This window comes from Acinonyx jubatus, chromosome B2 (genome assembly GCF_027475565.1).
Source record: "Acinonyx jubatus isolate Ajub_Pintada_27869175 chromosome B2, VMU_Ajub_asm_v1.0, whole genome shotgun sequence".
Taxonomy (NCBI): Eukaryota; Metazoa; Chordata; class Mammalia; order Carnivora; family Felidae; genus Acinonyx; species Acinonyx jubatus.
In genome coordinates, this window is record NC_069385.1 from 43,533,880 (window position 1) to 43,560,087 (window position 26,208).

The following is a 26,208-nucleotide window of genomic DNA, read 5'->3' on the forward strand; positions in this document are numbered from 1 at the left end:
ACAACACTAGGGAAGGATTTTCTAAATTGATAAGCACAGTAAAAAATCATACTCATAATCTGGGTCTTGTATTTCAACAGGAAAGGAAGACTTAACTTTTATACTAAGAGTACCTTTCACGGGGCTGTCCTCTAGAAAGTAATATAACATAACTGGTCCATGTATTTGGAATTCTTCTTCCCAGAGTGCAGATGGATATGTGCTGATTCTTTCATGGTCTCTTATTACTACTGCAACTCATGTTAAAGACAGTTGCCTGTATGCGGGAATCAGTGTTTAGGAATGGAACCAATCAAAGATAAAAGACATGTAAAGAGATTGAAGCTGAAACCTCATTTCTCTAGGTTGCTGCTGTGTAATCAATCTGTTGAATTCAGATGCCCAGACACCATAGTGAAAAGGTTGCTCTTTTTCCTTTTTCCTGTGCAAGTTCAGCAAGTATTTACTTGAGATCCATGAAGCTCAGATTGTACACTTCAGCCCTTCTTCAAAAATTTAATTAAGCCATCAATAATAACATTTCAATACCATCCCAATTACACTGTAACAATAACCTTTTCCTGGTCCTTTGTTGGAATTGTTCATTGATAGCTACTTTTTGAAACAAAATTTAAGCATCTCACCTACATTTATGCAATAACCAACCTTTTAATTTTTCTATTTCTATTGTTTCTGTTATTTTCAATACATTCTGGACAAATTCTTATAGTGCTTGTCATTTCTGAAAGTACTTCCATTTATGTTGTCGTTCAGTTATGAAGGAGCTGAGCGGGCTCAAATGAATGAAAGCAAGAAAATGTTTGATTCATATCTGAAATATAGTAAGAATTTCTCACTGATATTCCCACATATCACTCTCTGCATTTAATTATCATTATTTATGTGTTTATTTCCCTTATGAGACTATGAGTCTTCAGAGTGAAGTGATTCTTATCTTAATCATATTTGTAGCCCCTAATGTGCAAGTATATTACAGTATACAAGTATATTGCAATCCAGATCAAGAACTATCAGTGGTTACCTAATAACAGCTTACTGGGAAAAGACAACACTCCACAATATGTCTTCACCTAAATTCCAATCTTATGTCCTGATATTCTCCTATACATAACCTATGCTCAGATGGATTCTAAACCTGAGGAGTTAAAGGAAAGAGAGAAAGAGACTATCTGGTTTCACCTCCATACATTGGTTGTAGATAGAGTTCAGAACTATATATATACATATACACACACACACACACACACACACACACACACACACATATATATATATATATATATATATATATATATATATATATGTATACACATACTAAATTGATATTCCCAATTCTAAAACAAATAAACTATCCTCCATTCTCCAAGGTCACTCTGAAATTTTCTACACCCAGGTTTTTTTTTTTTCATTATTACCAGCCTAGACGGTAAGTTTCATTCTCAGATCACTGCTTCTCAGTGCCCATCTTAAATAAAACCTCCTGCATGAAACTTTTCCTGATTTATTGCTTTTCTAAGAACTTCTATGACATTTTGCTTATATCTCTTTTTTGATACTTACCATAGTCTGCCTTATAGCCATCTGCAAAGTTGTTATCCTCATTAACTAATATGACAAATATAATCTTTTAAAGACAAGAATTCTGTTAAACTTGTTATAAAGTGTTTGACAGACTGAGTATAATGCTTTACATACAGAAAGCTCTTTTTAAAAAAAAGTCAGGTGCTACACTGCTTTATACTATTTAGTGCCTAGAGTTGTCCCTGTATTTTCCAAGTTGGAGTGGCTAGCCTCTACACAATTAACACAATACACAGACCCTACACATCAAAAGATGTAAGCACAAGCCCCCAAACTCACCTTATATGTGCCTTTCTTCTAAAGCAAAGGTGTTACTCCCCTAAATGCCAGCAGGCCCACTTTGTTCCAGTGGGCCACATAAAGTTGGAAGCTTCTAATTATCAGCACAGCAGCATGCAGCTTTTACATAATGACTTAGTTTTATGCAACATCAGTGCTCTGAACAAGGGAGAAATGTTAATAGGCAGAGTGAAATGAACTATGTGGACAGACATGACAAGAAGCAGCACCTTTTTGGCACTGCTATTATTTGAGTTATTTGGTCATACTTATGATCCCGTGCACAAGGCCTAGAAATAAGGTGCCTGGGCCACCCTGTTAAGTGGCACTTTAGTGCTGGAGGAAGGAGGCAGCTTGCTTCACGAAGGTTGGTTATGATATCCATTTCTCATTCAATGCAGCAGGAGAAGAGAGCCTTGAGGCCAAAGGGAGGCAGTCCATGAACCTCTACTTCAGCCCTTACGCTGTAATCCAATCTCCCTGATGGCCTGAACTCCTTAGCACAACACCTTCAACATTCCTCCTTACACCATCCTGCTCCTCTACACCATCATAGCTTCACAACATTTCTGAAATGTGAACCACTTATGTTCCTTTCTCTTCATTCCTTAAACACCCCATCCCTTCATCTTCCCAAATGTCAGTTTCCTGTGGCAGAGATGATTTTTGTACAGTTAGTAAGACCTTCACACACTGCCTTACAAACTATCAGAAAATATCACTGATGCCTTGAGGTATTCTGGTACCATGGGAACATGCACTAAAATCTTCTAAACCTCATTCAAAGGCATATATTTTCCCAAGGTTGATAAAAGATCACCTTACCCGCCCCCCCCCCCGCCTGAAAAATACGAGTTGCAATCTGTCTTAAATTTATTGCAATCTGCAATAAAACAATCTGTCTTAAATTATTGTAATAATTGTCCTAGTTATTCTCCTGCCCCTCTTTAAAAAAAGTTTATTTACTTATTTGAGAAACAGAGAGTGAGCAGGGGTGAGGCAGAGAGAGAGGGAGAGAGAGAGAATCCCAGGAAGACTCTGTGCCACCAGCACAGAGCCAAGAACCATGAGATCATGACCTGAGTCAAGATATAGAGATGGCCTCTTAACTGACTGAGTCACCCAGGTGCCCCCTTCCTGCTTTCTCTTTACTATTAATGTTACAACCACTTCTGCCAGTGGCAGGAGTCTGAGCTGGTGACCAAAAAGAGCAAGTCTCAGAATGTTCATCCCCCATATGGTGACCTTAGTCTGCTTAGGAATTTTTAGTATTGAATGACGTAAAGCAATTTTAAATTACATTTAAAAGATTGGTATATTTTATGTTTTTAAAGAGGCATAGGTTTCTAATATTTGAAAGTGGACAGTGTGACACAGGGAGGACCAAAACAACAAGGTAAACTGTAACCCAAGTCTAATGCAAAACTCATTGTGACTGAAAGAGTCTGAACTAATGTGCTGACCATATGAGATGAATTCAAGTATTTTGGAAGTTCATGGGGACAAATTCATAATATTACTCTAAACTACATTGTTTACTACATATATCCTATATTCTCCTAATTCCCTCTATCCTACATTAATTTAATTTTGTTTTCCTGGGTACAAGTGAAAAATTTAACTTATATCAACTTCTCATTAGATGTTTGTTAAAAACTGTGGCTAAGCAAAATAAGCCAATCATAGAAAGACAGATATCATGTGATTTCACTCATATTTGGAACTTGAGAAACTCAACAGATGAACATAGAGGAAGGGAAGGAAAAATAAGATAAAAACAGAGGGGAGCCAAACCATAAGAGACTCTTAGATACAGAGAACAAACTGAGAGTTCCTGGAGGGGAGGTGGGTGGGGAGGGATGGGTTAAATGGGTGATAGGCACTAAGGAGGGCACTTTTGGGATGAGCAGTGGGTGTCAGGGTGTCATATATAAGAGAAGAATCACTGGATTCTACTCCTGAAGCCAAGACTACACTGTATGTTGACTAAGTTTAATTTAAATTTAAAAAATACTGTGGCATATAATAGTTGATCATCTTCAGACTAAAATTTCACATGTATCCAACTGTTTGTGGAAATAGATGTCTTCCTAACTCCTAAAATCCTGCTACATAGATAGGGAAAGGCCACTTAAACCGCAAAGAAAGCAGAAGAAATCTGAACTTGGAAAATTTCATAGGTCAAGGACTAAGGATGTGATTTAGGATTTACATGATTTAATGAATAATATGACCTTTTCCTCTGCATCAATCTTTCCCATTAACTCTGACCTTGGTCAAATCACTAAATTTATCTAGTGTTCAACTGCTACTTGTAAAGTGGAGATTACAAATTATACTACACAGATTACAATTAGAAATATGTATAACAAAATATAAAAAAGGTCTTTGTAAATTGTAGGGAGTTATGCAAATGAAAAAAGATAGCATGTCCTAGACTTGGAGCTCTTGCCTGTCTTTCTCCTGTGATAATTGTGTTCCCACTAAGTAATATTTATAATTGATGAATGGGCAAATTTACCCCTGTTTGTTTCTGAATGCATTTTTTTGGATGCTTCATTTCTGAAAGTAAAACATATTGAATACGAGTTGCAAATAAGCATCTCTCTCTCTCTCTCTCTCTCTCTCTCTCTCTCTTTCTCTTTTCTCTTTAGTTTAACCATTTGCTCTATATCCTGAATTATAAAATTATTTATATTGGCATTTTAATTTATACAACAAAATCCATGTAAATCTCCTAACTCTAATATGTGACTTGGATGAATCTCATTACTACTTTTCCTTTCTAAATTTAACATAGCACACACATATCACACACACATACACACACGCTCTCTCTCACACACACACACACACACAGAAAGCAAGTCTTGGGAGAAGAAATATTATTAAGTCTTGGGAGAAGTTATGTGCATAACTACTTAGATAGTTATAAATTAGAAACACTATCTTTAAAACCAGATTGGATTCCTAAATTCACCATTTATTAACTTATGTGATCGTGAGCAGATTACCTATCTCCCAAATTTTGTTTTTATATTTAACTCTCAAATTCTGAAAGATAAGGAAAATATGTTTTTTTAAAAAATAATCAGTGTTTTTATAAGAAAGTTTGTGAAAGTGCTTTGTATATTATAAAACAGCCTAGACAGAAAAAAGTGTTGCTATTACAATAATTATTATTAATATTATTTACCAAATGAACAAACAAAGCCTTAATGATTCTATAGCTCAATGAACCTCACATCCTCGATTCTGGTGAGGTCCAAGATACCCTACTGGGTCAACACTAGAACTAGTACCTCCAGCTGACATCGCAGTCACAGTCTGAGGAGTAATTATCAGAATCAGCAGCAAGTATAGAGCCAAAAGTCAGATGGTTTAGTCCAAATAGGACAAACTGAAGAGGCAGAACCAAGATTCAAATCAATTTCTTTTGAAACTAAAGATGAAACTATTGAACATGATGGTCGTTAAAGGGAACAGAAAAAGACAAAGATGGAAACATTGCTTAAGGTAGAATTCTGGAGCTTTTGCCAGCAATTTATGGGAGTGTGTTACTGGCATTGCATCTGGGGGGCAATATATATGGAATGGCACATTGGGAAAGGTAGGGCACAGAATCAGACTGTTCAAGTTAGTGATCTAGCCGAACCTGAATTGCACAAACTGTAACCTGGGAATACAGATGGAGAAATGGCTGGTCCAGAGACACACAACTGTGGTAGATCATACATTTAATCCTGAATAACTTTAAGTTTGGAGCTCATGGAAATTGTACAAGTAGATTGGGCTTTAGGTGACATTGTCATATTACTTATTTTCATTCTAGTTTGTTTGATGACAATATCTCACGATCCAGTTTCCTTTTCTTACTACCTCTCCAAATTCTTCTTAAATACATTAAGTTTCCAAAGTGATAATAAGAAGCAGTAAAAGTATCACCACTTACAAAAAGAAACTATACGTTTATTTTATGATGGCACAAATCATTTATAAACGTAAAAAAAATCCCTATAAACCCCATTTCCAATCTTACTACCAGGGTACTTACCTTATTATTAAGATAATTCATTAAAAATCTTTAATTAGTATCAAGTGTTAGTAAGAATATTCATACAGGCACCTGGGTGGCTCAGTTTGTGGAGGGTCCAACTCTTGATCAGCTCAGGTCATGATCCTAGAGTTGTGGGATTTAGCCGTGCATTGGGCTCTGTTCAGCATAGAGCCTGATTAAGATTCTCTCTCTCTCCCTTTGCCCCTCTCCCCCATCTCATGCTCTCTCCCTCTCTAAAATAATTTTTAAAAAGAATATTTATATAACCATCCTCTAAAAAGTAAATATGCATATGCTTCTTTTAATGTGGATATTATTAGCAGAAGTTGACTCAATAAAGGTTCCTTTTTTTTTTAATATAAAACTTCTATGACTTCAAAACTTCTTCAGTGCTACATGGTTCCAACAGTTTAAAAAATATGTTAATTATCACTAGGGCAGGAAAGCTAGATGGTCATGAATATTAAGAATTTTACACTAAATATGTTTTTACTTATAAAATACTGATAATGGCTTTTTTAACATTTATTAGTTATTTACTCTATGTGAGCAGTGGTTTTACCTATTATCTTATTTATTTTTCATAAGAATGTGAAAGAATCACAAAAGTGTGGAGCCCTGATGAAGCCAGACCTGTAAGCCATCCCATTTATCCCTAGACTTTTCAGTTACATGAACCAAAATATTATCTTCTTCTGTAAGCCAATCTGAGTTGGCTCTCCTGTTACTCTAATTAAACAACCTAAAAGAGAGAAAACTTCAAGAAAATCATAAAGTCATAAAGACTTTCTTGATACTCCTGATACTTTTCTCTCTGAGATACTCCTTGTGTGACAATTTATACTTTAGAATATGGTCAATCACATAATTTTTATTTCCACAAGCTTATAGGTTTCTTGAGCAGAAGATCTGTATCTTATTCTTTTCATATATTTCATGGGGCTAGAATTATATCTGGAGTATATAAGGTGCTCAAGAAATTCTATTCCAATTACTACTTAATCAATTCATGTAAATGCGTCTTAGCTGAAAGGATTAAAGGGTTACTTTTTTCTGTTTATTTTAGTTGCTGATACACTAAATCTACTTTGATGATTCATGTTTGTCAGCCAATATGATAACACATAAAATTTCCAATGTATTCTGCTCATCCCTAGACAGGGCAGCCAGGAAACGTGATAGCACCTAGGCAGCCCAGCCAGACCTCTGACAGGTGCCACCCACTCCACACAGCCAGAGACCAAAAAGGGCAACAAGTGCAGAAGGACGTGGAGTGTCAGGGAAACTCTGGGGTGCCATGACAGAATGATGAGAACCGTGTCTAACTAATGCTGATGGGAGAGCAGTCCTCCGGGGTCAGCAAACCTCACCTTCGAACATCAGGAAAATGACAGCAGAAAACCTTTTCTTAAGAGTAGAGAGAGAGAGAACGTAGTCAAACTCGGTGAAATTAAATTAATTCAAGTGTTATCTCTGAATTTTTAAAAACTTATCATTGACTTTTCTTTTAACAAAATCAGTGGGCATCTTTTTTTGTTTCCATCCCTTCTTCACCGACATAGAGAGACAAGCAATTCCTTGTGATTTATCAAGGAGTTCATGCAGGAAAGACACAGAAAGAAGCCATACATACAGCCACGGTCTGCATGCTCATCTAGCGGAACTTCTCCTATTGGTGGCTATGTTTTCCTCTTTGCTGGCACCAAAGATTTAAATGTCTAAAGAGCACTTCATCAACATTCTTTCACTTTACAGTGCCTACAGTGTAAACAACACATATCATCCATCTGTTCTTTCCGGGAAATACAAAATAGTTTTGGGTAAATTGACAGTTTGATGAATTAAAATATATTGGAAAAAACTGCAAGCACCTACTCTGTGCCTCCCACCCCAACTCTCTCCCCCGCACCACCATACACACACACAGTTGTTTTCACAATACTCTGTCTTCAGGGATTGCACTCTAGTTGAAGTGGTTCTCCCTGAGATAAAGGTGACTCATAACTTGATAACTTTCATTCCCTCACTTATCTCTTCACACTCCCAACACATAAAATATCCACAATTACAGACTAAAACAAAGTAGGAATTTTGTCTCTAAATTTATAATGCATAGAGGGTCTTTACAGTCTAATTATCTTTTTTTCTCTAAGACTGTAAAGCAGGAAACCATCTTCCTAAGAATGGTCTCTCTCTGCATTTATTTTTTATAGTAGCATCCATGTTTAAGGGAGATCCTATTTAAGGACTTTATTTAAGGGAGATCTTAATTAGCATATATGTATCCTGGATTACATATAATTGATGTCAATGGAAAATCTGATCAATGTTTGCCCATGTAACACATTAAAACATTTCTACATGAATGAATGCAGAAATGAAAGTTAATTTACTCTACTAAAAAAATGTGAAATGCACTAAGTAAGGCCTTACTGTAGGCATCCCTACCTTATTCTAGGTAGCACTGAGGTAAATTAACCATCACCAACTGTCTAGATTAGTTTAAAAATTTACACATCCTCTTTTCAAATGCTAATCATTCAATTGCCCTTACAAATCCTCAGCACACTCCAGCAGGTTGCTTACAACACAAACAACAGCCCATTGCTCTATAGAGAGAAGGGGCATTTTCCCTCCAGTCAGAGATATGTTTTTTGAGTATATACATTGTCAAAAAGTCAGTACAATAAGGAAAGGAAAGAAGATTTAGGAAAATGAGACAACAGCCATTTATGAAGGACTCAATATTTAAAGACAGTAAATGAAATTTGGTGCTGCTTTTAATCAAATTCAATATCCAATAAGTCCTAAACTTTTGATCTAATGATAAGACTGATTTAAAAAAAAAAAGACAACTTTCTAGCTTCTGGTTCCACATGTAAGGAGCTTGGAAGTCATTACCCCATCCTAACACATAAAAAAAACTGGAAAAGTCAACAAGCTTTTCTTGGATCCCTAAGAGAGGAAAGGACATACAGCAAGTCACCACCCCAAAGTTTGGAGAGAGAGACAGATGAATACAGGGAATCACTGCTTCCTGGAGAAGAGACACATGAATGGACACTGTTGTGAGAACCAATAAAGTAAAAAAACCTGAATTGTAATTCATGAGTTGCTCCAGGCTTAGTGTGGACAACTCTCAGAATTAAAACCCAAAGCAATGTACAGATTCAATGCAATCCCTATCAAAACCCTAATACCATTTCTCACAGAACTAAAACAAATACTCTTAAAATTTGTATGGAACCACAAAAGACCCCCTAAAAAGCCAAAGCAATCTTGAAAAAGAAAAGCTGGAGGTATCACAATATCAGCTCTCGAGTTATACTACAAAACTACAGTAGTCAACATAATATGGCATAAAAATAGACACATAGATCAATGGAGCAGGATAGAGTCCCCAGAAATAAATTCACACTTGTATGGTTAACTAACCTACAACAAAGAAGGCAAGGATAACAATGGGGAAAAGACCGTCTCTTCAACAAATGGTGTTGGGAAGACTGGACAGCTACGTGCAAAAGAATGAAATTGGAACACTTTCTTATATCACACGTAAAAAAATCAAAATTGAGTAAAGACCTAAATATGAGCCCTGAAACCATAAAACTCCTAAAAGAAAACATAGGCAGTAATCTCTTGAACATGAGCCTTAGCAGTATATTTATGGATATGTTTCCTCAGGCAAGGGAAACAAAACATTTGGACTAAAGCAAAATAAAAAACTTTTTCACAGCAAAGGAAACCATCAACAAAGTGAAAAGGCACTCTACTGAATGGGAGAAGATATTTGTAAATGACATATCTGAGAAGGGGTTAATATTCAAAATATATATAAAAACCTATACACCTCAACATCAAAACAAACAAACAAACAATCTGATTAAAAATAGGCAGAGGGCATGAATAGATACTTTTCCAACATAATGATAGCCAACAGACACGTGAAAACATGCTCAACATCACTAATCATCAAGGAAATGCAAATTAAAACCACAATGAGATCTATCACCTCACACCTGTCAGAATGGCTATTATCAAAAAGGCAAGAAATAGCAAGTCTTGATGAAGATGTGGAGAAAAAGGAACCCACATGCACTGTGGGTAGGAATGTAAATTGGTGCAACCACTGTGGAAACCACTATGAAGTTTTGTCAAAAGAAAGTTAAAAACAGAAATACCATATAGTCCAGGAATTCTGCTACATTGTATTTACCCAAAGAAAACAAAAACACTAACTCAAGAAGATACATGCATCTCTCTGTTCATCACAGAATTATTTATAACAGCCAAGATATGAAGACAACCTAAGCATCTGTTGATAGACAAATGAATAAAGAACATTGGTACATATATAATTGGTATGATAATGTAGCATTGAAAAAATGAAAGCCATTTTAGCAGTATAAGAATGAAAAAATTGAATTGGAAGTATCAGTGAAAACTTGTAATTTTTTAAGAAAAGGTTATTATCTGACAAGACAAAAAGGAAACTTGTAGTTTGTGTGTCATCCTATCCTATCTCAAATGTTCATGTAAAGCAATGTATACAGTATTCAATCAGTAGCATCCAGACTCAATCCTTTGTCTACTCTCCACTGAAAGGAGTCAAGTCTTTTATTTTTTTTTCAGTATAAGAAATTTATTGTCAAATTGGTTTCCATACAACACCCAGTGCTCATCCCAAAAGGTGCCCTCCTCAATACCCATCACCCACCCTCCCCTCCCTCCCACCCCCCATCAACCCTCAGTTTGCTCTCAGTTTTTAAGAGTCTCTTATGCTTTGGCTCTCTCCCACTCTAACCTCTTTTTTTTTTTCCTTCCCCTCCCCCATGGGTTTCTGTTAAGTTTCTCAGGATCCACATAAGAGTGAAAACATATGGTATCTGTCTTTCTCTGTATGGCTTATTTACGGAGTACTACGTGGCAATGAGAAAGAATGAAATATGGCCCTTTGTAGCAACGTGGATGGAACTGGAGAGTGTTATGCTAAGTGAAATAAGGAGCCAAGTCTTTTAGAACAATTAATTCAATCCATGTAGGTAGGACAGTTCAAAATGAGCCTGAGATACCATGTTGTCAAAACAAGGACACTCTTAGAGTAACAGAGATAGTTAAAAGAGATAAAGAGGTCAGTCTGAATAAAGACCTACTAGTGGCCAAGTTGTATCAATAATCTCTTCAAGACAATCCCTGTTCTATTGTAGGCTTCCTGTAACTATGGAACAATACCCTGAGGAGTCTTGGAAGCCCTACTGTTTAATTAAAAGGATCTATGAAGCATGCCGTTAAGGTATGTAGAGGTCATCATATCCATCTGAAAGTTTTTAATGTTGTTCTATCTTAAATCATTCTAAGGTCTTAACCAAGGTTTTTACTTCTATCCTAGATTTGATCTTTCTATTGAAACCCTTTCTTACCTGGAGAACGCTTTGCTGTTGGAAACAAATCCTTCTAGACACTTTTATATTGTCTTCTAAATTCCATTTTAAAAGTGAATAATGTGTTCTTTCATACATTTCTCTCCTCTCTCATTTCACTATGAGTAGCCAGAAGAACTAGGTGGTACCTTCAGGACCATGTCTGGAAATATCGTAAAGTTCACTTGGTGTATTTTCTCTTTTCCATGCTAATACAGGCAACAGTTTTGTTAACTTTCTCCCATTAAATAACTAGGGTCTCCTTTTCCCCAGCATTCAATGACAGCTTCCACACTTATTTGACCCTCCTTTGACAGACTTCCTGAGTTCCTCTGGCTTCGCTAACAACCTGCTCAGGACTCTTCAAGCTTTCTTCACAGCCTTTCTTCAAGCCCCTTCTAACATCTACTGATAACTCGTCCCAAATACAATGACACAGTTTTGGTGTTTTGTTTTGATAGAACCCCACTTCCAGATCCAAAATTCTGTGCCGGTTACTATTGTTGCATAACAAATGCTTCAAAATTTTAAAACAGCAAAAATCAATTTATTGTCTGCCATGGATTCTGTGGGTCAGGAATTCGGAAAAGGCTCAGCTGGATAGTCATGACTAGAGTTCTCTCCTATGATTACAATCAGACCCTTCAGAGCTGGAATAATGGCAGCTGTTGCAGCTAGAGACCAGACAAACATCTTTCTCTTTATGTGGTCTTACGGCTTCTCCATGCTCTTTACTTATGAACTAGTTTGGATTTCTTTATAGAATGACAACCTGAGGTCAGTTGGGATTATTTATATGGTGGCTTGGAGTTCCAAAACTAATGTTCTGGTGAACAATGTGGAAAGGTGCATTGTCTTCTTTTGAAGTAGCCTCAGAAGTCTACTTGTTTCTACTGCATTCCTTTAGTTACAAGCAAACCATAAATACGCCCAGATTCCATGGGAGAAGAAATAGATTCTAGTTCTAGTGAAAAGGTTCTAGAAATCCATATGGGTGAGAGGTACTCTTAGAACTATCTTGGAAAATAAAATCTGAGATAGGATCTGACTGTGGAAAGCCTCATTTACTGGACCAACAAATTTGACTTATACAGACTAGTTCTGAATTTCAGTGTTAAGATTAGTTGAGAGGCATACTACAAGTAATTTAGTCAAGTTATTGTTACAACTATCAAAACTGAAATAAAATTACTAAAAAATAAAATAGAACTCATATAAAGTTATTTTATAACATCACACTCATTTACTTAGATACTTAAAGACAAAGTGGTGGAATTATAGCTAGTTAATGGGCAATTCTACATTTATAAATCCAGTTCTGTCTATGCCAAAACTTCATTGGATTATATTCAGGATATGGATATTGCCCCTCTTGGGTTCTAGATGGGAAAATATTAAAAACTGCTGTTGTAGCCAATAAGGAGCCATTGAAAATTTGAATGTCAATATCAACACCTGTATTCCAACCTTAGCTCTGACCTCGTTGAAGCCAAATATTATTTTTATTCATATTTTGTTATCACTTCTTTTACCAGAGAGACTATTCCAAAATCTTTGCCACTTTGCTCAACCCCTTAATTCACCCTTACCTACTTCATTTTTCAATTAATGGTTTCAGCTTATTCTTTTTTTTTCCTGCCCAAGTTAATAGCATGACCACTAATCAGTCACCCTACTAGACAATTTAGAGCTCTCAACTTCTCTAACTCTTCAATAGCTAACAATCTGTTCTCAAATATTAATACATTCTATATCAAAAATGCCTCTTCTGTCCTCATTACCCTAGTTTAGTCCTTCAAAAGCCTTTACTTGAATTATTTCAGTGAACATCAAACTTGTCCTCTTAACTGAAGTCTCTGTTCTTCAATTCTTCAATCAGTCCTTTCTTCCTTACAAGCAATTCACATTGTTTCCTTGAATTTTTTTGAATCATGAAATGAATAAAGAAGACTTCCCTTCACATGACGCTGTTAAAATTTAAAAGCCACTCACTTCATGTCAGACTTCAACCTACAAAATTCAATGGTCCAATTGTTGAGTACAAGTGAGTACAGATTCTATTCTAACATTAAAGAGAGTGTGTTTGTTGTGGTGGAGGGGAACGGGGGTCAAAATCATCATATTACATCCAGATAAAAAATATTCATATTAAGGTTGGTAGGAATCACAGAGGAACTAAATTTAAGACAGCTTATGAGGCTGGTGATATGTCTAAAATTTCCCTTACTACTATCAACTCTAAAAGTATTTTATACACATATTTTCAAGAAATTTTATGCTCAATTATAGAGTGGCTATTTTCCCATTTTAAATATTTCATCATAATCTTTGCTAATATTTGCATTCATATATAAAAATTTGTTGGGTGACATAGTTAATAAATAAAACTTAAGATATCATCATAACATTGAGCTTTCAAAATCAAAAGAACCAGATCCCTCCTCAGGTAATTTATTTTTTCCCCTAACACAGAAAGAATTCTATGCTCTTACTGCAATGGACTTCTCACCATTTCCTACATAGAAGACTCCACAAAAACTTTTCATCTCTGTATAATCACTTATACTATTCTCTCTTCTTAGAATCTACTTTTACCCCAGTTCTGACTAACATAATCCTACATACTTACTAGAGCTAAGTATAATATGGAGCCTTTGCTGATGAGCCAGACATAATTAATTTTGCCTCTCTGGAGCTATCAGGGTATTTTAGTCATTGCACCAATATGACATTCAGACCTATATCACCAGGAATATTAAACACAATGTTCAGAGACTCTCCTTGAATATTTTGAATCTAAAGTAAAAATCTCCTAGGTCTGAGGAAACTATTAGTTTGGGGGATTACGACACACCATATGGATATTTTCTCTAAGACCAACTGGTAGGTCAGGGGCAGTGATTAATCAAACAAGGGATTGTTGAAGTCCCCTGTCTATGCTTTAATAGCAAAAGAGGGAGGATTTCAGAGACTATGAAACAAACAAAAAAGCAAGCAAACAAACAAAAAACACAAAGGGGTGAATACCGGCATCAAGTACATCAATTTTGAAATGCAACCAAAAGGAGAAACAAAATCTATATAATAAAATACATGCCACATATAAAATATATACAACACAGAACATTTATTGTGTAATATGTAACCCTTAATTCATGATACATAATTAAAATTATTTTTAGGGGCCCAGTCAGTTAAGTGTCTGATTTTGGCTCGGATCATGATCTCACGGTCCCTGAGTTGGAGCCCTACATCAGGCTCTGTGCTGACAGCTCAGAGCCTGGAGCCTGCTTCGCATTCTGTGTCTCCCTCTCTCTCTGCCCCTCCCTCGCTTATGCTCTCTCTCTCTCTCTCTCTCTCTCTCTCTCAAAAATGAAAAAAAAAATTAAAAAATTATATATATAATCATATGTAACTATATGCTATATAACATATAAAATATATGATATAAATATCCTTAAAATTATTACTGTAATAAACCACATTTTATCATGAAGCTGATGGAGCTCAGAGAGGGTCAACAACATGCCCAACTTCAAACGGGCATCTAACAACTGGTAGCATCAGCACCAAAGTGAGACTTTCTGACACCAAATTTTTCTTCTGACATGAAATTTTCAATGTTCTCTTCATCATACCACTCTGTCACCAATATACAGTTTATGCCCATGAATTAGACAATAAAAACAGACATACATGGATACATTTTCAAGAGTAGTCCAAGTAAGATAGACAGTTGCAGCAATTCAGCTCAAAGCAAGAAGCAGCATGGGCATTATGCGACACCACTATTAAAGCACATGACTGATCCCCTGATCGGGGAAATGTGCAAGGCGGAGATAATTGGTTTTCCCAGCTCTTCATCCAAAACCTAGTAAATTTCACCAGTGGGCACTAAGTGGTAAAGAGATAGATGCTTGTCAGAAAGAGAGGAAGTCACTGAAGTAAATAGCTTCTAGTGCATGGAGGTTACCTCTAATATACAAAACACTGGAGTGCTGAAGTAAAAAACAATTTAGTTTGACACCTGTGCTACAAATTTGATCAAAAAATAAGTCTGGAAGGCAGCTACTGCCTAAGATAAAAAGATATGTTTTTTTTTCTGTTTCTTAAAAAAATATATCAGATGTCATTACAGCATAAAAATAATAAATACAATTTAAAATATCACAAAAGCTGAAATAGTTCTTCAGACAGGGCTCACTTCAATCCTATTCTAGTTAGCATGGTTCTGCATCTATACACACTGTGACAGAGCAAACAAGATAACAAGAAGCTCAGAATAATTTTTTTAAAAAAAGAATATTCTGATCTTTTGGGTTTAATCCAACCTTTAAGGCACGATAATAATAATTAAATTGTGAACACATTATACAACTAATTTGAGAACTGCAATAATAAAAATAACAGGGTGAAAGCAAGATAAAGATAATATACCTACAATTTAGAGAGCATTAATGGTGCAGAGTAAAATATAACAAAATATATAAATAGGGTGGAAAAAATCAAAAGAAGAATTTTGGTGAATGTCAAATCTGTTAGAGGATTCCTAGACTGTAAACACAGAAATGCCATATAAATTTGGGGATACTTATTGAAGTATTCTAACATAAAGAGCCAGATCTCTAATTGACAATGGTTAGAAACAAACTAAAATTCAAGAATTCTGATATTTACTTTTCCAAACTTTTCTATGAAGGACACAGCATTACTCGATAGTCATTTGTACAGCAGCTCTATGTAAGAAATCATTTCTACCTATAAGAAATAACATAAGATATACACCCCTTATCTGGCAAACATGGTCCTTAACTCCTGGAAGTCCTATAATACCTCTGTTGAAGAAGACTGTGGGGAACAGCAAGTAGGCCAGTTACATGTATGGAGAATCTACTCCCTGCCCCAAGCAGACAACAAGGTGAGCCTCTGCTCCATCTTGAAATGAGCACCATGATAAATCAGGACTCTAGACTAGAATTTCCCTGTTCTCTGGAAGGCTGCTAAGAACTAGTCATACTCAGTTTCATAAACAGAAGAGAAAGACTGTGAGAGAAAATTAGTCTAAGCATATCCATGTATACATTTCATTTATTTATTTAGCACAAGATGGGGGAGGGGCAGGAAGAGAGAGAGAGAGATTGAGAGAGAGAGAGAGAGAGAGAGAGAGAGAGAGAGAAAGAATCTTAAGCAGACTCTACACTCAGCATAGAGCCTGATGCAGGGCTTGATCCCACCACCCTGGAATTATGACCTGAGCTGAAATCAAGAGTTGGATGCTCTTTTTTTTTTTTTTTAATATTTATTTATTTTGAAGGAGAGAGAGACAGAGCATGAGCAGGGGGGGGCAGGCGGGCAGAGAGAGAGGGAGACACAGAATCCAAAGCAGGCTCCAGGCTCTGAGCTGTCAGCACAGAGCCTGATGCGGGGCTCAAACCCATGAACTATGAGTTCATGACCTGAGCCGAAGTTGGACGCTTAACCAACAGAGCCACCCAGGTGCCCCTATTTATACATTTTAATATTGTATGTGTCACTTAGGTTATGACTAAATGAAACCATCTGCTTGGCTTCATATACCACTCACTTCTCAGGGATTCATTTCTGTGCTCTGAAAATGGCATAAAACATTTAAAAAGCAACTTACCTGGTACACAAAATTTGTTAGGGTGTATCCAGTTGAAAGAGACAGATAAATACAATTTTCAGGGTCATTCCCATGACACAGAGAATTAACAACTACATCAAGACCCAAGAGGACATTGGCTAATTAAACTGGCATCTAGCAAGCCATCTTCTGTAAAATCAAATCTTCCTGCTGCCATGGCAAAATGTTCCACAAATGTGTACCTTCTTTGATAGTCCTCTTTCTTATAGTCAGTTCTTCCTTTAGATTACCTCTTTGATGCTATTACCACAACTCTGAAGTATTGGGTAGCAAGGCAGAATAATGGAGTGGTTGCTTAAGAGAGTGAGCTCTGGTGTAGGAATGCCTTGGTTCAAACCAAGGCTCAGCCATTCCACTTTAGAGCTGCAGTTGTGCCTAATAATCAATTTCTATTATTTTTCCATTGTTTTGCTTTAATCTCTGAAATAAGGATAATATTTATCTAACATGAACTTTTAAAAATCTACATGGAATGCTTAACACCTTGCCTGAAATAAGTACTTAATAAAGTTCCAGCTCTCAAAAAATATTTGGCCCCAAATCCATCATTGTTACTGTATATTAACAGAATGTTTACCATAAACTACATATTCTTTCAGACCCAGAGCCTTCTCAGGCATTTCTACATGGAACAAATAAAAACTGCCCTTGTAGACATTTAGAGTCTTAGTACACTACCTATCCAGGATCTGGTCAGTGACCCTAGGAACAAAGCAAAACAAAGCAAAAAAGTTTTTTAAAATATCAGCTGACTCATTTCTGTGTATGAATATCAACATTAATATATTCTCCTTCTTTTTAAAAAAAAAGAAAAAAATTCATACTTAAAATAAGGTATTAGTTGATTTAAACATACCACAAGTTTTCTTTTCTTGTTGATTTTCCTGTGACTGGTAGCTATGATACAAAACATACAAACAGCCCTCCAAGGATGTGAAATATGGCCTAAGCCACCAAATTTTCACGTTTGCTGCTTTCCCTGAGGTGATCATTGAATTGTCTAAAAAAAAAAATTCAGAGCTGTTTAATATTTAACATGTCTTCACATATCTGCTAGTCTAAAGATTTCGTGGGTTACTAACCTACAAGTTTTTATTGTCTTTCTCCTTTTACCTTACATATCAAGTGCATGTCAACATCTGACATCAAACATTATAATTACTCATCGGTCACTTGGGACTCTGCATTCAATCCCTATGTAATATTTCACTGCACAATTTTACCTCCGGAAATCAACTGAAATAATCTGGTCTTCCTCAGACTTTATACTATTACCCAGGTGGTTACATTAATTTCTCTGACCAGAAAAAAAAAAAAAAAAACAGATTCAGTCATTCAACCCCCAGAGTTATCACGTAGTTTTTTGTCTGATAATTATACAGAGAAAGAACATACATACACAAGAAAAGTCATGAGTATGAATGCAAATATAATAAAAATTCCAAATGAGAAGGAAGTAAATCCTATGAAAGATTTCAAGGACGGCAATATTTCAGGTAATATTTAAAAGGGAAAAAAATGATATGTCAGGAGGTAAACTCAATCTCTTCTTAACTTGTTTGGTCAGCAAGTTTATGAAGTATCACAGACAGTCTCTGAATTAGTATGATTCAAGAAAACCCACAGAAATGTTTTCTGGCATCTAAATCTGTAACAGATGGCATACCTATCTATATGCACATTAATGTGATCTGATATATGCTTGCAGGAAATCAACATTATAAAGTAGTATACCCACAGGAGGCCTTCCAATACTCTAATGCTTAGACTCTTGTTTCTTTTACAAATAAAACATGTTTTTTCTATACTTTCTATGAAGTAACAGCATCTTTTCCTTAAAAGTTAAGATAAGGACCTAGCAAGCTTTCATACTCAAAAAATAAAAAATTAATTTAGCAAAAAGTACAAATATTTTATCTTACATATTTAGTTTCCTCTTCAAATATTCCCTTAAACCTAAATCTACATTCTGCCGTATCTCAACTGATCATTCACAAAAGGAAAATCTCCTTTCACAAAAGGAAAATCTCCCTTCCCAGAAAACAGTTTGACATTTATGTTCATATCTTGTTATCATCCTTAAGGAGCCAGATCTGTTTACAGGCATCTCATTTAAGGAGAATTCTGATGTGATGTGGATGGAATTAAGAATGAGGGAAATTGATCTGATCTAATTTGATGTAACATAAGCCAAGTGGTTTGTTATAGACAAATTCCCTCAACTGTGAGCTGTTGCCCACTAAAGGAAGTTCCATATAAATGATTATATGAATGGAGACATGTAAAATCTGGCAGATACAGCCATCACAATATTAATTTTCTTGTTCAGTAAATGGTATTTCATATTCCTCCAACCAGGTATATCCAGGAGAGGTCACTCAAATGAAAATTACAAAGATATCTTTATATGTAGGTGATGAAGATTTGTGGGAAGATAAGAAGACAAACTTTAAAATACATCAATCACTAGAACCTATCAATCTCCAATCCTTTATATATTGAAATCACCTCTACCACAAATATTGAGCCAAAATCTCCAAAATGTCTCAGTTAAATGGTGAAGTGATGAAAAATTGAAGACAGTCCAGTTAAAGATATGGCTTCTCTAGGTCTCACCTATCTGGATGTAAATTAAAGCATTATCACTTTGAATTCTTTGCCAAGCACAAATGCACATTTATGTATTTCAATAGCAAATTATGGGAACATGACAATTAGAAAAGTCCTGAGTGAACAGGACAAGTTCCTGACACTGGGTTAGACCAGAGCTATTTAAAGAGGTGGGGGGGGGGGGGCGTGGACCAGTGTGGTCTGGTTAAGAAAGTTTAGAAACTGGGAGGTAATTTTTATTCTTCTATAGAAATTTTATATTCCTGGAACATTTTTATTGTATTTTACAAAGGCGTCCATCCTCAACATATTGTAAATTTAAAGTAATGGTGGTGGTGGTGGTGGTTATGATGATGGAGAGAGGAGGAGGAGGAGGAGGAGGAGGAGGAGGAGGAGGAGGAGGAGGAGATGGAGGAGGAGGAGGAAAAGGAGGAGGAGGGGGAAGAAGGAAGAAGGAAGAAGGAAGAAGGAAGAAGGAAGAAGGAAGAAGGAAGAAGGAAGAAGAAGAAGTGGTTAGACTGTTTAGGTCCTACTAATGTCCTGGCCAGGATAGAAGACAGATCAGAGGCACAGTAGATAATTCATACTCTCTTCAAAATGGCTTGTGAATGGTGTTCTTATAGGTAAAGACTTGGATTGTAATCCTTATTAGCTGTGTAACTTTAGGCAACGCTGCTCTTAAGTTCAGCAAGCAGGGTCCCTCCCCTGCATTACACACAGGAGACTTTACTCTTTAGAGTACAGTTGACCCTTGAACAATGCAGAGGTTAGGGGTGCAGATCCCCTATGCAGTCAAAATCCATGTACAACTTTTGACTACCTCAAAACTTAATTATTAACAGTCTACTGTTGACAGGAATACTTACTATTAACATAAACAGTCAACACATATTATGCATGTTATATGTACTAAATGCTGTATTCTTACTATAAAGTAAGCTAGAGGAAAGAAAATACTAAGAAAATCATAAGGAAGGGAAAATACATTTACAGCAGCATACCATATTTCTTAAGGAAAAGGCCACATATAAGAGGGACTTGTGCAATTCAAACCCATGTTTTTCAAGGGTTAAGTGTACTGTCCTTTAAAATTTCTAAGCTTTGAGGGGCTCCTTGGTGGCTCAGTCGGTTGGGCGTCCGACTTCAGCTCAGGTCACAATCTCACGCTCCATGAGTTCGAGCCCCATGTCAGGCTCTGGGACGACAGCTCAGAGCCTGGAGCCTGCTTCAGATTCTATGTCTCCCTCTCTCTCTGCTCCTCCCCTGCTCATTCTCTGTCTCTCTCTGTCTCAAAAATAAATAAAAACATTTAAAAAAAATTTAAATTTCTAAGCTTCAATAGAGTGCCTTCTAGGAAGTATGCCCTACCCAGACCAATCCACACAGGTTCTATTTACTAGAGGCTTCCACTACCAGACCACTCACCTCCAACCTGTTCTTCCCCTTCAGGGAGCTGCCCAATCCTATACTGGAAGGAGACTATACCTTCATCCCACCTCCCATATGTGGGGCTGGCCAAATGCCACAAGGAGCTCCCAGGACTCATGCCTATGATTTCTTTTTTTTGTTGTAATTTTTGTAATTTTTTTTTTGACAGAGACAGAGCACAAGCAGGGGATGGACAGAGACAGCAGGAGACACAGAATCTGAAGCAGGCACCAGGCTCTGAGCTGTCAGCACAGAGCCTGACATGGGGCTCGAACTCATGGAGTGTGAGATCATGACCTAAGCCAAAGTCGGATGTTCAACCGACTGAGCCACCCAGGTGCCCCATCGTGCCTATTATTTCTAAGGGGGAGCAGAATATGTGGTCACCCCAGAATGTGCCACTTTTGGATGTGGATTATTTCAAGCTGAAGACAATCAGGGCCCAGCAGACTCAGGAAGAGATATTAACTGCCCCCTTAACTGCCTAAAAGAATTTAGATAGAAGGCCTATAACCAGAAAAGAGCTATTACCAGAAATAGCTTTTCAATATCAGAAAAACTTAACTGTGTGACATGGCAAACACTGTTTAGCAAACATTTGCTATTATCATCTTCCAATTTCTGTGAATTGTCTTCCTCCCCTTTGAAGCCCAGACCCTCACCTCCTTCTCCTTAGCTCAAGATGGTACATAAGCCTCAACTACCTGAATTCTGGGGAGTCTCATATTTTTAATGGGACTCCCATACATGCAATTTTTTTTTCCTGTTAATCTGTCTTATGCCAATTAAATTATTAGACCAGCTAAAGAACCTAGAAGGAAATAAGGGCAAAGTTTTCCACTCCTACATTCCTTCAGGGGCCACATGGAAAGCCTGGTTGTAGAACACCCTGGCCAGTGAGTTGCTTCCAAGTGATTTAAGATTTCTTAAGTTGTTTATACAGACAGGGGCCCAGCAAAAAATGTTTGCCCTACACCAATTTCCTTCCTCTCTCTCTCTCTCTCTCTCTCTCTCTCTCTCTCTCTCTCTCTCCCTCCCTCCCTCCCTCCCTCTTGCTCTCTCTCTCTCTCTCTCTATCTCTCTCTCTCTCTATGTCTCAGGTGGCCCTCACTTCAAACAAATTACTTAACCTTTCTAATCCTCCATTTCCTTGTTGGTTAAATGGGAAAAACATAATACCTATAACATGATGTTGTTCTGAGAATTAAACTGCATACAATATGTAAAACACCCAACAAAGTGCCTGCTTCAATATGTTCCCAATAAACAAGGCTGTTACTATTCTAATATTGTGTACAGTTCTTAATACACATAGTAGGTGCCTAATAAATATTCATTTCCTCACAATACCATCAAACACAATCCTAACTTACTCCATACAACGACCTCAGCTCAGTCTTCATTTCCATTTTTGTTCTAACCCTGAATCTAGCTCTCCCTGCTGATATTTCCTGCTTCTTTTCCCATCTTCAAATGGAGTTCCCTATGTGGCTCCGTGTAGTCAGCCATTCTCAGGTCACAGATTTGCAGCACACGTGCAGAGATGCCACAAGTTGATTGATTAACAAAACTCATTTCATCCATTTGCAGGCATTTACATGCTTCCAGATGAAGCATGTATTCTCAAGTTGGTAGCTGATCTTTAATCATGCTTTATCTTAACACTGGTCTCATTCCCAGAAGTATGTTTCTTGTCACACCCCTGTAGGCATTTGAATTTGTGAGTTTTGACACTTCAACTCCTTTAGCTTTTATCCTTATTTACTATTGAGGAATGGAAAGACAAATAGTTTTTAACCTCTTAGCTAGTGACACACAGAGGTCCCTTTGCTTACACACTTGCCCCTCCCAAGGCTTTCTAGGTATGTGATCCTCTGCTGCCCCCTAAGGGCCTCTGCTCACTTTACCCACTGGTCTTGCTTGAGGCTATTAGAAACCATTAAGAATCTGTTCTGACTTTAGTGTATAGAGTGAAGCGTATGGAGTGTATCCAGAAGTAAATTATAAAGCTCTACATCATAAAGTACATAAAATATACTCCCTACTTGAAAATGTTCCTTTTGTGAGGTCCTTTTCATAGGACTAATTCCACTTTCTCAAAATACATCATTATTTGTCTATTTATAGTCCCCACTAAATGGAGAACACATACAGTCATATAATCCAGCCTGGCCTGAAGGAATGGCTCTGGCAAGAAGGGTGCTTACTTAGACTCACAAAAAGTGAGTAAGAAATAGATATGCAACTAAGAAAAAGCTTTGAGTTGTTGAGGAAGTGGTAATAGTTCATTAGGTCTAAAGATTTAAACACTGCAGGGGCACCTGGGTCCTCAGTCAGTTGAACATCTGACTCTTGATTTCAACTTCAGGTCATGATCCTCAAGGTCATGGGTTCGAGGGTCCCTGGGGCTTTGCACTGAGAACAGAGCCTGCTTAGTATTCTCTCTCCCTCTGTCACACTCCTCTGCATGTGCATGCTTGTTCTCTCTCTCTCTCTCTCTCTCTCTCTCTCTCTGTATTGAAAAAAAAAAAAAGAAAAAAGAGTTGAAAAAGAGTTGAACATTGCAGGTAGAGATGGGATGAAGAAAGTAGAAAAAGAGGAAATGGGAAATTTAAGTTAGACCAGATCATTAGGAGCCATAAATAAAAGTTTATACTTTATTCTAAAATCATTGGGGATCCATTGGTAGGTTTTAAGCAGCAAATATTGTGTTCAGGTTACCATTTTTGAAAAATCACCAAAGAACATTATTAGAGCAATCCAGACAAGAGAGAATGATTGTCTAGACCAGGTGAATGGAAGTGAGGCTGGAGAAAAGTGGGTAAAGTCTGGAGATATGTAGAAGGTAAAACCAATAGAGACTATGAAGAGAACAGATGAATCAAGGATGATCAAGTTTCTGTTTTGGATCACTGAGTACATATGGTGGTAGAATTAACTAGGGTCAGTATCTTAGTACAAAAATATGAACCATCAAAGGAAAAAATGATTAACATTGTCAAAATTTAAAATTTCTGCTCTTCAAAAACGCTGTTAAACAAATCAAGTTAACTGGAAGAAAATATTCATATAATACACATAATTTGAAAATGACTCATGTCGAAGATATATAAAGAACTTTTACAATTCAGTAAGATAAGCCAATAAGAAAATGGCAAAGATATGAACCATATGTGTGTGTATAATTACTATTCAATTACTAACAGGCACACGAAAAATATGCTTAATATCATTAGTCATCAAAGTGATGCAAAATAAAACCACAATAATACTATACATCCATTTCAATGGCAATTTTTTTGGAAAAACTGACAATGCCAAGTATTGACAAGGGTATAGAACAACTGGAAATCACATATATTGCTAGAGGAAATGTAAAATTACACAGTCTCTTAGGAAAACAATTCAGCAGTAGAATAAACCTAAATATATACTTATCACATAACCCAACAATTCTACTTCTAGATATTCAGTCAAGAGAAATAAAAACATATGCCCACACAAAGACCTACAAACAAATGTTCAAAAAGCTTTATTCAGAATGGCCAAACCAACTCAAATGTTTTAAAGTAGGTAAACTGTGGTATATTTATGCGATGAAATACTAGTCATCAATAAAAAGAAATAATCCATTGAAACATATACCTTAAATGCATATATACAAAGCACTTAATAAAGTGAAAGGAGCTACAAACAAAAGTTTACATTCTGTATGATTCCATTTAATATGAAACTCTAATATAGGAAACAAATTAGTGGTTACCTGAACCAAGGTGGCATTGATTGAGTGGGAAGAGACGTAGGAGAACTTTTAAAGGTGATGGGCATGTTCTATATCTTGATTGTGATAGTGTTTACATGGGGTTTTAAATTTGTCAAAGCCCATTAATGTACACTTAAAAAAGTGCATTTTGTTGTTTAAATCAACGAAGTGGACTTAAAACACATAATAAATAAATGAATATTTGGTAAATTAAAAGGTCATAATTGACAATTCCTGAGCTTCCTCATCACATGATGAGGTTTCTTTGGCTTCCACATCTCTCTTCCATAAGTAGCAAAATACAATGACACATCTCGACAGTATTCCGAAGAACGAAAAAAAGAAATCAGTTTTGAATTTTTTTCACTGTGTGATACAGAACATTAGTGTCCCTCTAGTCTAAAAAAAAAAAAAAACTATTTACTTCAGTCTAAATCTTTCAGAATACTTTCACTCAGTGAACCTTTATGCAGATATCATCCTTTCTAATAAAGAGCCTCGTTGAATCATCACAAAAGTGAAAACAATAACAAATGAATATAGCAGAATGAAAAAGAGGCTGTACTAATGATCAGTGTTAACACAACCACTAAACAGCTGCTCAGCTCTTTCCAGAACCAGCCTCACCCTCGACTACATCTTCTTGAGCCTTTCTCTTCTGACTTCAGACCATCTGTCATTTGGCAGATAAGCCATATTCTGAGACATCTATATTCAACCACCATTCTCAAACTCTGTGAGTATACACTAATTCTAAACAAGCCTATGATGATCTATTTTAACATTTTGTTTTCCTTAGTTTCATTTAAAACTCTGTCACACATGGGAAAAACTTAGATTTCAGCAGCAAAATGCAGCATAATTGCCTCTGAGAAGGTTCCTTTACCTTTTGCAAGCTTTTAGTATCAATTCAATAAATTTTCAAGCCTTGCAAAGAAAGAGAATACCATATAATTTCCCCTAGTTGATAATGAAGACTCACTGGGGATTCAACTAATTTAGAAGCTTCACAGATTTTAAGCATCTGTAGGATTTTTCTCCTTAGCTACGTTTCAATCCCAGTCCTGAATATAATATTTTAATTAGTTATGTCCATATTCAGTTATCATTTTCCTGCTTTCCAAATGTTATATATCATTTATCAGAAATGGAAACAAAATTCTCTTTCTTGGTCTTTGAAATAGACCAGAGTACTCAGGTAATTTTCAAATCTATTTTCTCAGTTGTGTAAGGGGAAGAAAACGAAATGGAACCAGCTTGCTGAGCTAAATAGAAAAAGTTCAGAACTGAGAGGAAGAGCCAAATTATCATTTCCAATACATCAAATCAACAAGTTCATAGACAGCCTAGGAAATTCTACACTCTAAACCTTTCCACTGAACTACTATTGAACATATCATCTAAG

The 26,208-nt window shown here is 36.4% G+C and overlaps 1 long non-coding RNA gene across 1 annotated transcript in view; it reads right to left on the reverse strand.

Annotated features, from left to right (window-relative positions):
* The window catches only part of LOC128315533 (uncharacterized), a 332,664-nt gene that overhangs the window by 61,162 nt on the left and 245,294 nt on the right, over positions 1-26,208 (reverse strand). Inside the window, exon 3 of the long non-coding RNA XR_008298370.1 lies at positions 17,859-18,002. This is a non-coding gene — a long non-coding RNA (uncharacterized LOC128315533). The remainder of the gene's footprint in view (positions 1-17,858; positions 18,003-26,208) is intronic.